This window comes from Ruditapes philippinarum, unplaced genomic scaffold (assembly GCF_026571515.1).
Source record: "Ruditapes philippinarum isolate M1 unplaced genomic scaffold, ASM2657151v2 ctg2372_1_1_1_1, whole genome shotgun sequence".
In the NCBI taxonomy this organism is placed as follows: domain Eukaryota; kingdom Metazoa; phylum Mollusca; class Bivalvia; order Venerida; family Veneridae; genus Ruditapes; species Ruditapes philippinarum.
This window is the reverse complement of record NW_026857664.1, coordinates 223,997-242,907: the sequence shown is the minus strand read 5'-3', so window position 1 is coordinate 242,907 and position 18,911 is coordinate 223,997.

Genomic DNA, 18,911 nt, shown 5'->3' with positions numbered 1-18,911 from the left:
GTGTTTTGCCTATAACGTCATTTTCTCATAGACTGTACGTGTACTGCGTATTTATTTGCCCCAGTGAAATATAGAAATAAAAATGAAATAACTTTATACAAATTAAAAATACTTCTATTTTAATTATCTAATATCCGTACCAAAATTACAGTGCCATTATGCAGGCATGCTGTTACATATACAATGTCAAAAGCAACAATAAAAAGTAAAACTTATCAAAAGCAAAACAAATGAAAATATAAAAAGTAATATAAAAAACTTACGGCAAAACAAATGGAAAAAATTACGGCACATGTGTGTTAAAACATAAGGCCTGATGTAAGATCAAACGTGTAATCATATTTCATATAAATCACGAGTTAACATATATATTTTCTTTATCTTTATTTATCAATATACTAAATTGACATTATGTTTGAAATATCATCTTTCATATATTAATTCGTTTTCTACAAAAGGAGCATACACTGAGCAAATGAAAGAAACATTGATATGACATTTATTGAAATTCTACTTTTATTACAGCCATAAATATACAGCTTGTGGTAGATCATTCAAAAGCAAATAAAGTGATAGCGGCAACAAAATAGAAATATTTAAATCTTATTTAATTTTACCCATGAAATATGGTGCTATAACAGTAAAATATATTTCATATTTTTTTTAAAATAAATATGAAATATAAATATGAAAGTGGGCGGAGTCAAAACTCATATTTATTTTAAGGGACTTCTTTCGCCGTTTTGTTTAAAAAATCTGATAAATACAAAACAACTTTTTCTTGAATATTGTTTTGAAAACTATCTAACATGATAGAAAATGGTCTAACTAAGAAAATTAATCCGAACACCAATATCTTTAATTCAGTAATTAACGCTGTACAGACGTTAAAAGAGTTGTTTACATGACGTCACAATGTAGCGCCAAACAGCGCGTGCTTACGCATAAATTACTACGCGCTATACAATTGCAGTTGGTAGCAAGCAAGTGGATTCGTTACCATTTTCTTTGATACCGGCTCGTGAAAATATGTGACATTTTATCATGTTTCGTGAAAATATATTCCATAGTTCACGCAAACAAAAAAATATCCTCTTAATATTATACCTTAAAGTACAGCAAAGAAAGACATATGGTGACATTTAGTGACATTCGGTGTTGATATTAAATATCAAATTGTGTAATAATTCATTCGAAGTAGCGAAATATATACAACGTTTAAGTTTTATACAGTTAATATAAATGTAAGATTATTTAATTAGTCATTCTTCCTTTATTATATTTTCGGTAAATATTTTAACAAAGAAGATTTTACTTATTGATGGGTAGTCTATATTAAATATCAACCTTTGTATGATCTCGTTTCTCCAGTTTTTTTAAATATTGTTTGCAATTCAATATATGTTTTTGTTTTTAATACGTTGCTTTATTAAGATTATATTGAAAATACAAATGATGTTTGCAATTTATTATAAGTATAATTATTATGTTTTTATATTTGTTTTCTCTTATTAGTTTTCTTTGAAAAATAGAAAAGTTATTCAACTTTACCAATTCTTCTTTCTGACGACAGTTAGATTTACTACTATAATATATATGTTTCTATTAAAAAAGGATAGCTATATCTGTTGCGAAGTTTTTCTAAAATTAAAGTATTTATCTAAGTTTACATTTAAAATAATAATAATGATTTATTTTATATTATTTATTCTGTGCTTTGAAATATAATTTCCACATGACATATCACTTAACAAAGCTTCAATTTATTACCGTCTAAAATCTTAAAATTAAAAAGCTATGGATTTTAATATCAGAAATTCTACCATGCCGTAACATTTGAGAAATATCTTATATATTATTCATAAAAAAAAAGGTTTCTAAGATTACAAACGTTTTGATATTTTGCGTCTTGTATTTCAAGTATTATTCTAGGTTGTAAACGGAACATTAACCCAACACAATATTGAATTATTATATTAAATATTTTTGATTAAAGAAGAAAGGGCAATATTTATAGAATAACTATGGTAACCAAACTTTATTAAAATTCATATTTGTTTCTGTATAAAAAGCTAAGACATTATCAATAATGTAAAAAAAAACGTTTACTTTTGATAAACACGGTGCCTACTTGCTTAATGGCGTATTAAGACTAAACTATGGTCTACAGTTATGCACGGTCTAACAAATGTTATTGTTTTTAATATCTTTAGTACTAATACATTTTAGTTATTGTAAGATACATTTCACGTGAAAAAAGTGTCGATGAATAATAGCAATATAAAAATTTATCGTAAAAGTGACAAATACAATGTAGTTTTTTGTGTTATATAAATTATCTTGTCATTATAATAACTCAATGCCATCGGAATGTGTACTGTTTTGGAAACTGCAAAGGAACACCAACAATAAACGGTTTTGAGAAATAAAAATATTATCACTTTGAAGACATGTTAGGCCTTTAAACATAACTTGTTCTGTATTTGTTTCTCTTGAAAAAAAAAACATATTAAGCTAGGCTATCGCCTAATCAATGTTTGGATTTATACATGTAATAATTAAGTCATTCTAGTGTCGAAGCAATAAAATCATTATGATAATAAATAACAATTACAACTCCAGCTCCTGAAATTCAATTCTTTAAACCAATAACATTATCCAGGTGAACAATATGACAAACAAAACATATTAACAATAATATTAGAGTGATGTTTTGATACAAACTTAATTAAATATTCTGTTATTAACAATGAGAACGTTTATATTTTAAAATTGATTGTTTTACCAGTTTTATTTTTTCTATTTTGTTTTTTTTTTGCAGCCGGTGTAAGGGTACATAAGCAGAAGTTTGCACTTACCACTACCGCTACAAAGCAGAAGTATGAAACTCTTTTAATTTTGCCGTTTCGTACGTTCATAAGAAATATCGTTATTTCATATTTTATTATAATAACAAATGCATGTACATAGTAAGTCATTATGATTTAAATTCTTGCCATTATCATATTACGTAATTCTCAAGGGTGCAGAAACTAATAATGCTTGAATAATGAAAAACTGAAAGATGATTGAAGTACACCCTCAAGATAAATGAAACCATTAACACTATAATTTAATTGGAATGTCAGCTGATTGAGTTTAAAATATCAAAGCTTTTACAGAATACCATTGCTATTTCAAAAATGCAAACTCATTCCAATTTGTATCTCATGAGTAATGATTTAATATGTAAATAACTAATTTTTCAGTAAAGGTTGCGTGTAAAAGGCACTTTCCATAATAGATAAGGTGATTTTAGAACTGGTTAAACATGCAAACGCATCTAAACGCATCAAAGCGCGTAAGGCTGAAAATATTTAACATTAAACCCGACACAAATTTATGATTGCACCACTGATTCACTGAATAATGCACGTTTTGTACAGTTATGTGTTAAGTTACTGTTTGAGAATTTCAAATCGGTCAATAGTGACCCATTTGAGTAACTAATTATTATCTGCAGTTTCATGGTTGATCTTGTTATGTAAGTGGACAGGAAGCGATAGTATAGATATGACTTAAACCGGGATCAGAGTGTATAAACAATACACGTAGTACTGTAAAAGCTGCCTTGTAAAATATTGTTGTGTTATCTACTTTTGTAATAAAATATATTTTAGTGTCTTCATTTCCCACACAATAAACCATGTTTGCACCACACATTAAAAAAATATTAATAGTTTAGGCCAAACAAAACCCTAAGAATTAAGAGACAATTAAGATTTGTTTTCTATTGCTTTGTCTAGATATATTTTATTTGGTACACATTTACTTCCTGATTCCAAAGACTTTCTTCATAAGAAGCAATTTTATTTAACAGTATTTTCGGACACTCTAGAGCGTGTCCTGAGAGACCAATAATATAATTTACCTTGATGGAATGAAATGGGAAAATTCACATTAGACTCCATTAGTCTGGAAAGTTTGGCCATTCCCATTGTTTATTATCACGTTGACTTGCGAATATTACATTAAAGGTGTATTTCTGAAATAAAAAACAATATAAGTAGCGATAAGAAAAGTATATACAGACTGGATTAATCAGTGTTCAAAGTCCAATTTATATATATAATTTGTTGCATTATCTATGGAGAATATAGTTACCTTTTATAAATTTTATACATGTTAAAGCTTATGTTTCAAATATTATTTTTTTTTTCTTTCAACAACTTAATTAAGACTATGATTAAGAATATTAGCAACGTTTTTAACAGTGAACAGTTACTATAAATAACAACCTTTACAGATGTTCTAGTACCTTGTTTAATACCGAACATCAAAAATGGTTTTCTTACGTTTAAGTGAATTATATGTACAGATAATAAGACCAAATATACGTATCTGTTGAATTAAAATGTGGTTGGTCCAGTAGGTATCCTATAGCAGTCACCTCTAGTTGGTTAGTTCAACGGTACTGGGGCTCGGTAACGACGTCATTATGACGTTTCGACTTGGACTACTTAAGTTGAAAGCCAGCGCTTGAAGGAAACTTGCACCAAGCGCGCACGAACTATTTATTGTTCAACTGGTTTCTCAAAATGGATGCTGCCAAAACTAACGCCTACTTGTGTTGCAGCATCACTTACAACCAACCTTAGCCCCCGATGCTCCTCCCCTCTCTCGAACGAGACTCTTCACTGATTCACTATTTTTGTCCTTCTTCTCCCAGTGTTGTATTTTATAGACTCCCTTTCCTACAAACATCGTTTATACTACTTAAAAATAAGAGATATGCTTACACGTCAAGATCCATTAGCATGCTTCATTATTTTTATCGTCGTTTCATTTGTTGGTGTTTTTCGTCGTAAATAGTAAAAAGAAGGAAACATGAATATTAACAAATTTAAAGGTTTTCACCTACTGAACCATAAACTTACACTTTAATGTTTAGAATACCCCATACTGTTCTAGGAAATAACAAAATCAAAACTGTAGTTACAAAGGGCATGCATACAGAATATCAGCTACGAATAAGAAACATTCATAACGTTGCCATCCATAATTCGTTTAGTAAAATAACCTATTCAAATAACATGTCTAGCTGTGGAGTGAATTAAGTTATAAAGGACAACAGGGAATCACTGCGTCGGGCGTATTAATCTCTGTGACAAGTAATGGACAACACAATCATATTTATCGACCCTTGAGCTCTGTTATTTTAAGTGTTATATGATAAATTTTAATGTATAGTGTTAACTTAATTTTAAAATAAATTCAAAAAGCAATATATTTTTTTTGTTTTGTTATTTTTGTTTTTTCTTTGTTTTCGTTAATTTTCTATTGAGACAAACCCTCAAACAAATGTCAAATGGTAAAACAGCAAAATCACGTTAATTTAGTTCATGTAGTTATGTTGATAATCTTGGTAAAAGGGGTTCGTTGGAAGAAATGAAAATAACAAAAATCAAAATTGCAGACTAGGTTTGTTTGAGTCGGTTATTGAGGGATAAGTGAAATGTGCAACATTCCTTACGTCCCCTAGCACCGACTTAAGAGATACTCGAAGCTGCCACACGGCACTTGACACCTGCTGCTAAATTTACTTTTATTACGAAATCTGAAACATAACCTATATTGTCCCTTTGAGCGTTCTTCAATACATCATTTTCCTATTGACACGTTACATGAACAAGCGTTGTTAATAAATAAGTATACATTTTACGTGTTCCATATTATGTTATTACATTTATTTAGCTTTACCTCATACAGTAGGGTGAACGTTTCTTTACACGAAAAACACACGCTCGGGAAAAAACGTACGCACGTTGCACGCTAAACGATATAGTACGCTTTCTCCAAACGCTTTGAAACGCACGCAAAATAAAATAAAACGTTTCGTCCAAACGATTCAAAATGTTCAACAGAATTGATTATATTCATAGTTTCAAGTTTCAATATATTCATATATACCAAAAAAGTTAGTAAATTAAAATAGCCTTGATTGTTAAACATCAAACATTTATATTTTCTATTATTTTTTATTGATCAATTGATCTTTATGTAAAAGGTTTAATTGGTACATTTACAATAACAGTAAAACCGGCCGTTAATTACCCTTCATAAATAAGAAAGGTGTCTCTGAAAACAATGCCGAGGGGACATTATGGAGTCTTTAAGCTGTGTATAATGCGCTAATTGACATTATCTTTAGTAATGATCTCAAGCTAAATTTACTAAACAACAAGTGGAGTAGACGACTGTACTGTACTGTACAATCATATGAAGTTGCCTATAAATTTTCAAAACAAACAAAACCAATCATACTATACTTTTTCAGTAAATTTACGTTCCCCGTTTGTTGATAGTTCTGCAAAAAATGTACACCCGGTCTGCTACATTTCAAAGAATGTTTTAATAACAACAACTTTGCAATTGAAGAGTAATTAAATCCTTGGCGTCTGTAAAATTAAATTAAATTCCTAATCTCCGGTGTGAATAACGCGCGTCGATGTCCGGTTTTCATGATACTCCATCATAGGGTCGAATGTTAGAGTTAACAACACTAAGTTTATGCTATTTACAGAAAATATTTTACTTAAAAAAAAAACCAAAACAGCTGTCAAATATTTTCGTAAAAAGTTTACCATCATTTCGCTTAGACTATATGTTCTAAACTAATGACAGACGCAGACGCACGCTATTTAAACGTTCTGGACTAAACGATAAACGGACGGATACGCACGCTAAACGATAGCAAATGCACGCTCTCAAGCCCACGAAAAACGATACACGGAAAACGATCAACTTTAAACGCTTGTAAACGATGCACGCTTTAGATTTAGAAAGCGTTTCATCAACCGCACGTTGCACGATATACGCACGCACGAATAACTCTATTTTTGACAACAGAAACGTTCACCCTACTGTATAGACTTGACTTGACGGCTTTTCGCCCCCCCCCTTAGAGGCCTTAAACAGTAAATAATACCCTATTTAGGCCCCAAACACTGTTTTTCGTTTGAGAAATGTTGATTAAAAACTGATCACTTTTTCGGCGCCGCCCCTATCAAAAAGGTACAAAAAGTATCTCCTTCAGTTTCGGTGGTTTGAAGGGGCGGCACCCAACCCCCTAAACGCCAAGACAATTTTGGATATATGACAGGTTAAGAATGGCCTCAGGTCGATCGTAAGGTAACGTGTAACCTACCCTGAAAAGCCTTTTCCACTATCTCAATCCATTGAGAAGTTGCGGCACTTTAAAATCAGTTTTGATGGAAAACAACTATGCAAAAAAATTTCATAGTTTCATAGCAGTTTGAACTTGTAACAGGAGGCTTTTCCATGAAAATTGTCATTTTTCACAATATGCCCATGAAGGAAAGGGTTATAGAAAGAAAACAGTTTTTACAAGTTAAACAAATATCAGCACCATTTATACATAACACAGTCAATGAAACATTCACTTAATTTATCAATAGTTTATGCTTAGTCGTCGATAAAACTTAAGTTTAGGCCTTGGATAATGAAACTGACACACAGTTTGATTTTATTGTCTCCTATCAAAATGACATCTTTAGTAACAAACTGGTCAATTTAACTTCTATGAAGAATAGTTTCTGTTAATAAGCATAATTTTGTGAATCATTACGTTTTGTATTATATCAATTATTGCAATTTAATAGTTTGTATGCCGATTATTTTGACATAGCTTTACACATTATGAGGCGATTCACTATGTAAGTATCGTAGCTTACATAAACGCATCGTTTCATTAGTAATTTTAAAACTTCAATTTAGCCATAAATGTTTTTCGTTATAAAAATCATAATGAACTAACTATATGTTTAATAACAAAGATAACTTTTTCCTGTACGTTTCTTTTGGCACATTAATTTTCTTAATACGTATATAATTTCAATTACTTGATATTGAGAAGTATTGTGCTCATATTATAACGGAAATGTCATTATTGTGTTTAAATATTTATAAGCTAAATATATTGTTGTATTTAACAGACTGAGTTGAACATTAAGGGGCTGCATAGGCTTTTTTGACACCCGATGATATCACATGACACATTTTATGTCTAACGCGAAAATGAAAATTCATTCGTTTATTTACATTGAAGCAATTAAGTATTTTACAAAGAGCATTTTAAGGGTACATGAACGTTCGTCAAAAGTCGTTTAACAGAATATCCAGTTACAATTTATCGTAAAGTATTGTAGGTAATTGATAAAGATAATATTATCTTATAGTAAGGACTAACTGCAAAGAGACAAGCGACGGAACGCACGATAATTTATATATATTGTCTCTGGATCCTTGACTTATTTTTTCTTTAAATTATCGAATTAATTATTTTGATATTTCATTTGCATTTAAAAAAATATGAGTAAAAAATACAAAAAGAAATCTCTCATTTATTAATAAATTTTATTTAATCCTAAGTCATTTAAGTTAACTTGAACAATGTAATGTAAATAACTAAAACGTGGAACGCACCAGAAGATTTATGTTGTATCAACGTAAACTCATAAACACATCGAGATATATTTCTGCACATATCGTGTATGATGTGTATTTGATTGTGTTTAACTTTGTGTAACATAGCAGTGCACTTATATAACTGTATTGTTGAAAAGCTTTCATTGTACATGTATACGGATAAAATAGACACCATCAGCATAATCTTTTCTAAGAGATTCCAATCAGATTTGATTTGTTTGGAAAATCGTCATTATTACACTTAATGAGATATGTGCGTGATCCTTTGTATAATTTAAAACATAACCAATTATTACGCTTTATCAGACAGCATTTTTTTCACGTTTGTAACTTTTTGTAAAAGAAAGAAATGAATGGACTGATTTTCAGTTATTTTGTGATTTTTTAATGATATGAAAATGATTATTGTGTTCATAAAAATATCTTTCTCATTGATTTAAAATTATATTTAAATATCATCTGATTGAAGCATGTAGTATTTCTCCGTTGACGCTGTCAACTTATCCATGTATACAAATGATAACAGTATCAATTGCAAAGGCTTTATGAATTATTATGCCATGAACTGTTTAATTTTTAATAAAGTAGTATATCATGAAATTGGTATCTCTTTTTTGAATTGAGAATATTCTGTAAATGTAGTTTAAGGAAGGACCAAGCTAAGTCAATATTAGTGATATCTAACTATTGTGATATTTCTCATGTATTCCCTAGTAAAATATTTCAAATATTGATCAGATTACCATTGGTGTCAAGAGTTCAAGACTAATTAATGACTAATAAAATTACGTTCAAGTGTTCAACGTCCAATCATAAAATGATATGAAATATCATGTTTCTTATTGGGATAACTAATATACAATTTTTATTTTACAGTTTTATGACAGAAGTTATTAATGTCCTAATATTTTCTTCATGAAATTTAAACTTGCCAGCAAACAGTAAAATGATTCTGTTGGGATTGACAAGAAATAAGATATTCTTTCGATCACTTTCTCAAAAAAAGTAACACTAGCCATAGTTTAATACACTGTTGTTCTAAGCATTATGAAATTCTAAAATTTCTGCTAATTTTAATGTTTTTCTTAGTCATTATAATGAGAATGTAAAATATTATTTAAAGTCTGTAGTTGTTTTTCTTTATATATTTCGTTTGGGAAAATATCAGTATAATAACAGTTTACTAAAGTGTTAAATTTTTTATTTATTAATAATATAACAAGATCTTAAATTGACCTAATGTTTCAATTTCACCTGTCATTTATTTCGTTTGTTACAAAAGTGACATATATTAAGCGAATGAAAGGAACTTTGCAATGACATTTAATTGAAATTCTTCTTTTATTATGGCCTTAGATAAAACGCTTGTGATAGGTCATCCAAAATCAAATAAAATGAAAGCGCTAGAAATGAAGAAATATTTCAATCATATAATATATATGAGTACCGCAAAGAAAAAAATATAGTGACATTGAGTTTAATAATTTTAATATCAAAAGTCAAGTTGTTTAATAATTCATTCAAAGAAGCAAACTATATAAAATATTTTTAAGTTTTTATACAGTAAATATCAATGTTAGATTATTTTCATCAAGCCATTCCTCCTTAATTAAATTTTCGGTACATATTTTAACAAAGAACATCACACTTTATATGATCTCGTATCTCCAGTTTTTAAACTATTGTTCGCAATTCATAATATGTTTTTGTTTTTTAATGTGTGGCTTTACTAAATTTTCCTTGAAAATACAAAACAAATATTTGTAATTTATTACAAGTATATGTTATATATAATATTTTAAATATTTGTTTTCTTTTATTTGATTTCCCTTGAAAAATAGAAAAGATATTCAACTATACCAATTCTTCTTTCTGAAAGCAATTAGATTTACTACTATAATATTTATTTGTCTATGAAATAAAAGATAGCTATATCTCGCAAAGTTTTTCTACAATTCAAGTATTTATATATGTTTACATTGAAAATCATAATAATGATTTATTATTTATTTATTTATTTATTTATTATTTGCTTAAAAATATGATTTCCCCATGACATATCACTAAACATAGCTTCAATTTATTATTATCTTAAATATTAGAATATAAATCTTTGGATTTTAATATCAGAAACTTTACCATCCCGTTACATTATACATAATTCATAAAGGTATCTAAGATTACAATCATTTTTATTTGTTGCGTCTTGTATTTCAAGTATTATTCTAGATATTAAAGGGAACGTAAACAAAACACAATATTGAATTATTAAATATTAAATATTTCTGACTAAAGAAGAAAAGGTAATTCTTATAGAGTAACTTTGGTAACCAAACTATCTCAACAATTTATATTTGTTAAAGTATGAAAAAGCTATAAATATTATTTAGATGATTTTAAATATGATTGACATGATGCATACTTGATTAAAAACGCATAAAAACCAACCAATGGTCTAAAGTAATGTATGGTCTAATAAATATTTTTAAAATGTTTTTTTATCAAAATATGTAATGATGTAAGATACATGTCACGCTGAATACGAAATAGTTTATCATAAAAGTAATAAGAACATAAACGAAGTGCGTTTTCTTGTTACATAGAGCTTTTGAGAAATAAAAAGGCGTATTTGGCCTTTAAACATACAGTAAAACTTCTATGAGTCGAACGTCGATTAGTCAATTTTCTTGATGTGTCGAAGTAAAATTAAAAGTCCTGATGTTTTTCCCCTATATATTCCTTATAAAAGCCTATACGAGTCGACATTTCATGTGTCGAATTTTTCGATTGTCAAATTTCAAACATAATTTTTTTGTAATTTGTACTTTTGTTAAAATTATGATAATTTATAACACGTATATTGGCTAGATACAGTTATTGAAATAACGGTGAAAATAGTAAAAAGGTAGAAAACAGTTAAAGGGGTGTTATTTACCTCCATGTCTGTGAAATAATGGAAAATTAATGAACAACGATACTTTTATAACAGTAACTGAAATATTACAACCAACCCTGTCACAAATACTATTTCAAAAAAAAAATTGTACAGGTTATTTCAAAAGCTTCATTTGACTGAAATACGCACTTGTTTAAAGTATAAATCTGACAAAAATGTATGTTTTAAACGTAACACTTTTTACGGATGTTGGAATAAACAGTCTTCCCTCATATCTTTCCTTGTTAAATATTTATATCTGTAAAAGACCAAATACAATATTTAGAGAAGATATATTGCATTGAAATGATTCAGAATTCTGTACCTGTATCTGTTGACTTGTAAATGACTCTTGATGAATCTATTAAGTTTCAAGTTTTGGATTAATACATGTAAAAATTGAGTCATTAATAAAATAATACAATATGATAAACAAGAACAATTATAACTCCAGCTCTTGGAATTATTTAAACCAATAATATTATCCAGTTAAACAATATGACACACAAAACTTAACAATAATATCAGAGTGATGTTTCGATACAAAATTACTTAAATATTCTGTTATTAACAATAAGAACGTTAATATTTTAAATTAATTGTTTTACCATGTTTTTGCAGCCGGTGTTAGGGTACATAAGCAGTAGTTTGCACTTACCATTACCGCTACAAAATAGGCTCAATCAAACAGAAGTCTGTAACTCTTTCAATTGTACCGTTTCGTACGTTCATAAGAAATTTCGTTATTTCATATTTTATCATAATAACAAATGCTTGTATATAGTAAGTCATAATGACTTTAAAACTCTTGCCATAATCATATAACGTAATTCTCAAGGGTGCAGAACATAATCATTTTTTAATGATTAAAAGCTGAAAGATGATTGAAGTACACCCTAAAGACAAATGAAAACATAAACAATATAATTTATTAATTGGAATTTCAGCTGATTGAGTTTTAAAATATCATAGCTTTTACAAAGTACCATTGCTATTTCAAAAATACAAACTCACTCCAATGTGTAGTTCATTAAGTTTTTGTTTTCTATCGTTTTGATTACTAGATACTTTTTATTTGGTACACATTTGCTTCTTGATTCCAAAGACTTTCGTCCGTAAAATGCAATTTTACATAACATTATTTTCGGACACTCTAGAGCGTGTCCTGAGAGACCAATAATATAATTTACCTTGATGAAATGAAAGGGGAAATTTCACATTAGACTCCATTTGTCTGGAAAGTTTGGCCATTCCCATTGTTTTATTATCACATTGACGTTCGAATAATACATTTTAGAAGTATTTCTTACATAATTATTTGACTGTTGATTGAGTTTTACGTCACACCGACACGGTCATATGGCGACGTTCCAGTTTTACTGGTAGAGAGATACATCAGATGCGTTCCATGCATTATTTCAGGCACGAACGAGCACCTGAGTAGAACAACCGACCTTCCATAAGCTAGCTGGATAGCTTCCTCACATGAAAGAATCCAAAGTCCCTGTCGAGATTTGAACCACAAGCTTACAAATTCTAACACAATTACGTTTTAAATACTCCATTACGCACTGGAAAATAACAGAATCAAAATTGTGGTTTCATAGGACATGAATACAGAATACCAACTACGAAGAAACATTCATAACGTTGCCATCCATAATTCGTTTAGTAAAATAACCCATTCAAATAACATGTCTAGCTCTGGAGTGAATTAAATTACAAAGCACAGTAGGGTATTACTGCGTCGGGCGTATTAATCTCTGTGACAAGTAATAGACAACACAATCATATTTATCGACCCTTGAGCTTTGTTATTTTAAGTGTTATTTGATAAATTCAGATGTATATTGTTAACGCAATTTTAAAATCAATTCAAAAAGCAATATGATTTTGATGTTGCTTTTGTTAAGACAAATCCTAAAACAAATGTCAAATGGTTAATAGACAAATCACGTTAATGTAGTAATGTTTGAACATCTGGGAGAAAATGGGGTTCGTTGGAAGAAATGAAAACGCCAAAATTAAATTTGCAGACGAGGTTTGTTTGAGTCTGTTTATGTGGGGTAGGTGGGGCCTTGACTAAATTTTTAACTTTTTGATTTTTCATTTGGATTCCAAAAACGAAAATGAGAATGAGAAAAAACAACACAAAAAGAAATTTTAATAAGTTTAAATATTTAGTCATTTCTGAATCAGTTAAATTTAAATGTAATGAAAATAACTTATAACATGGAACGCAGCATGTGATTTATATAGTATCAACGTTAGCTCACAAACAAATCGAGATTATAGCTCAACACATCATTGTCTTTAAAATATATAATATTTATTTGATTGTGTTGAACTTTTTGTAACATAGCCGAGCACTTATATAACTGTATTATTTAAAAGTTTTCATTGCATATGGAGAAAATATGTTGACATCACAGCTTACAATAACTTTTTTGCAAAATCTTTTCAAAGAGATTCCAATCTAATTTGATTTGTTTGCAAAATCATTGTTATTTCACTTAAGGAGAAATGTGCGTGATCCTTTGCATAATTTAAACGTAACCAATTATTACGCTTTATCAGACAACATTTTTTTAACTTTTATATCTATTTGTTAAAGAGAGAATTGAATGTACTGATTTTCTTATTATTTTGTGCTAATTTAATACTTAGTCTATAAAAATGATTATTGTGTTCATAGAATTATTTCTCATTGATTTCAAATTATAGTTAAATATCATCTAAATAAAGCATGTAGTATTTCTTTTTTGACGCTTTCAACACATCTATGTGTATAAATGGTACTAGTATCAATTGTTTAGCCTTTATGAATTATGTATTATGTTTTGAGTCTGTTAAATATTTAATACAGTAGAATAACCAGAAATTGATAGCACTTTTTGTAACGCCAATATTCTATTGATATCGTTTAAAGAAGGCCCAAGCTTATTCAATATTCGTGATATTTGACTATCGTGATATTTCTCTTGTATTCCCTAGTCAAGTATTTCAAAGCCATATTAGGTTACGTAGTGCTATAGGCAGATGAACTTTACCTTTTGTTTGTCATAAACAGTTACTGTAAAACGATCTATGATAAAATAAATTTTCATAGATTAATAAGATTTAAGCATCATCATAACTATTCATTACTCGGTCTGATACAACATGGGTTAGATTTCCAATGGGGTCAAGAGTTCAAGACTAATTAATGACTAATAAAATTACATTCAATTGTTAAACGCCCAATCATAAAATGATACTAAAATACCATGTTTCTTATTGAGATAACCCAGTTGAACATACAATTTTACAGGTTTATGAAAGTAATTATTAATGGCTTAATACTTTCTTAAGGAAATTTAAATTTGTTAGCAAAAAAATCAAAATACAAAATGATTCTGTTGGGATTGACAAGAAATAAGATATTCATTTAAATTAGGTCATTTTATCGAAAAGAAGTAACACTTATTATAATAAAATACACTGTCGTGCTAAGCATTATGAAGTTCTAAAATTTCTGCCAATTGTAATGTTCGCCTTAGTCACTATAGTAGAATGTAAAATATTATTTCTATTATTACAGTATGGTTCTTATTCTTTTATTTTTGAATTGGTACAAAACACACTAAGCCCTTGATATTTTTAGTCGTGTACATTTCCTTTAAATATATTTTAGCAACAATTATCAATGACATACTATTGTGATATTAAAATTCCATTCATCTTGTTAAAAAGTGGCAATATCACTTTATAATTCATCGATATCTGATTTTCAGATTTTTTTTCAAATGTTAATGTCAGAGCCATCGACGCTGATTTCTTTGAATTACATGTAGCCATTTTGTAATAACGTTACTGATATATGATGCTGATAAGAATTCTTATTTTCCTGATGTTTTAACCAAATAAAAGCATAAACCGATGTGTTGATTTGTTTCATTGTACGAATACTCTATTCATGATTCATGTTTCCTTGTTTATTTATATATATATATATATTTTTTGTGTTTTTGTTTGTTTCTTAATAGATAAATTGGGCATTGAATTTTCGGTCATTGTAAACCTCTCAGTCATGTTTAAAGGTAGTTACAGAAAAGTCTGATTGGCCAGATGATTTCCTTTCTCTGTCTGGGTGTCTAAAAATTTGAATTAGTTTTATGATATTTTGTTGATATCTATCATTGCGTAATTTAAAAATAGTCGAATCATGTTCTGTTATTGTATAGGTTATATACCATTTAATTTCAATTGAATGTATGCCATCTGAGCTAATATTTCTTTTCAAATTTACATTGTTGCATTTTAGATTTATTAAGACAAACTACAATTCCCTACACATGTAAATATGTGTAACAGTTAAACTCTTTTTCCTTGAAACCCACTGAACATGATTTAATTACATACAATTGTTATCTATATAATGAGTACAGAGTAAAGTTTGTCTTTGTTTGTACCTTTACTTTCCTAAAATACTCGAAAAAAGTGCACTTTATTCCATTATAACAGCCAAACCAACTTGATTTAATATAAATATAAAACTTTAGAATACTTAAAAATTGAAAATTTATGTACCTATTGGGACACTGAATTAAATTACGTGAACACATTGTATGTACCATGGGCTTTCGTATTCTGATTATCATTCATTAATAAGGAAAACATCTAATTCTGTTTCATTGGGCATGAATATTATACTGATTACCAAAGGCGAAATTGCAACTCTTACATAATCGCCGATAATTCGTTTAATATAATCTCACGTTTTGCATTACAAGTCGAGCATCGGAGTTAATTAAATTACAGAGTTCGTAAGGGAATCGCTGCACCGTGTGTATAAGTCACCTTCACAAGTAATGAAACGCATAGCTCTATCTTTTGAATGTTTAATATTGTATGTACACGTTCAATAAAGATAAACATATTTTATTATGCAGTTGCCAGATAACACTTTCCTAATAATTATCTTTGATATCAGGTTAGTAACTATTAAATATTCTACATAATTATTTCTTTACGTGTGATAGTTAAAACAAAAACAATCGAAAACATGATTTAACCAATTTGGATTTAATCGTTTTCTTTAAAGATTCATTATGCTCATCCTTTAGTAAAATATTTCAATCACAAAAATTTTCTTAACTCTACGAAAATTCTTACTGAATATGTGTAATTCTAATAAAAGAGCGAAAACTATGTTTTGCTTCGTTCCTCATTACAGATCAAATTAAGTTGGTTTTTTCTTAGAAACAGAACTGTCAGTTTTTAATGTCACTATATATTTACATTGTGACCCCCTATAGAGTGTAGAATATAGAAACACAACATAATTATCTACATCGTGTAAAGCCAAACATTTTTATTTTATATTTATGAAAGGATTTTGTAGCAATTATCAATATTCCCTAATATCAAATTTGAGTATAATATAAATTTTACTTAAGATATCAAAAAATGATTTAAGTTCCAAAATTGTCATCTGTATTGCCTTACAGTATTCCACAGTGGGTTAAAGTAAATTTTCAACATTATAGGATATTGATAAAATCGTTAATTGCAAATGCGTCATGATTCGTTTATGAAGTTCGAGTTGATGAAGTTTTTAATGAAGCAATCTTATTCGAATCTGATAAAAAGTACTTGTTAATATCTTGTTAAGGAAGGACCAATTTCAATCCAATATTTGTTATATTTGAACATGATATCTTCTCGTACTCCCTTCTGACATGTTCCAAATATTTGCAATATAAGTTAGATTTATTGGTTAAGGCAAATTAACATTTTCGTTAAATGTCATAAGCTCTACTTCTATAAACAAACTGATCATAAATGATTTATAAGTCGTATTAACAGAGAAGAGTGTGATATTAATTCTACATTTGATCCAATTACAATTAAATGTTACATATCAATCACCACGGTGTGCAGTATTATGAAACAACTGTTTTATTTTTAAACAAATTTTCGTTCATGTTGTCTTTTTTAGTTTTTGTTTTATTTTTTCATTATATTTTTTAGTTTTTATTAGGGTGTAGTATTTATTTAATTCGCGCGCATTTTACTCATGTACAACCATATGATAATGTTTGTAATATACATACTTTTAAACATGTTAAGTAGTGTGCCTGCAAATTGAACGAGTATGTTTTTCTTCTAATCTATCTTTTGGCAGTATCCGTTACCATGTTTTGATTTATTTTACCAGAACTTTGTTACATACCGATTTCATGGTCATGTCTTCCATAGTCTAGTATAGCAATAACGTAATTTTTTGCAGAAGACGTATACTAATAATTCTGCTGAAAGCTGTTTTTAATTCTTTAATTTGAGAACGGTATCAAGCAAGCTTACAAAAAATGAGTGGTTTTAGTCAGGTGTCACTTCTCTCAGAAGTAAAGCTGGAAAGTCGCCACATGGTCTTCAAAGAAAGTCAGGCGGTCAAAGAAGAATGTAGAAATCAACCTTTCTTTCAATAAAGTCAGTTAGATGGACACTGAAATACCATATCCCTGTAAAAAATATGTTCGCAAACATGTTTGATGTATAATTCATATAATTCATTTATTTGAATATAAAACTAATTAAAAAATGCTTGTATATTCAAATTTGCCAGTAACCTTTTGGCATCTATCTCAGCTTAAATTTAAAAAAAAAATAAATATTTTAAACGGTCAACTGTTATTAATAAAAAAGATAAAGCCAATTTTTCAGGTGAAGAAATTGTGTTTTCCTCTACAATGATATAATTTATTATATACTTTTAAATGAAATATTGAGAAATATTGATGAAATAAAATGCGTATTTTCATTTTTCGTATTTTCACTGTAAAAAATTATTTTTCACTGCAGTGAAACATATTTTCCGTATTTTCACTGGTGTCTTGCCGGACTACTTTCTTTTAAATTCTGCCAGTACTCAAAATTTAAGGGAAAGTCTTTCAAATTTTAATGTCCAGAAAGAGAAAAATGTTTATAATAAACAGAAAATTCAAGTTTTTTCTATAAATACATGATTTATTTTCATCTTGTGGCATGAAAATTACCATATTTCATACCACTCGATGAAAATAAATCATGTATTTATAGAAAAAACTTGAATATCCTCTATTTATTTCCTGGTACAATGGCATCAAGTGTTAGCCTTTATCCGTTTAATGTTTAATTTAGATGAGTTAATGCAATAATCGTGTTATTTCAGAAATTAACCTGACATGGACATTCCGGTCACTTAAAACAGAAGATACAAAGTCAAAGAATGATTTGATTCATAGATTAATAATGAAATTGTTTACTGTTGTAGTGTTTTCGATGGCGGTGTTGTTATTAAATTATTTTATGAAAACATATTAAATTGTATGTCAAACGTTCATTTGTTTTGGTTTTTACTGCGCACCAACACATTTTAGGTCTTATTGCGCCGAAACAGGAAAATGATTTAGGCTAACCTCGGGTGAAATATTTGAAATATGATTTCCACATGACATATCACTAAGCA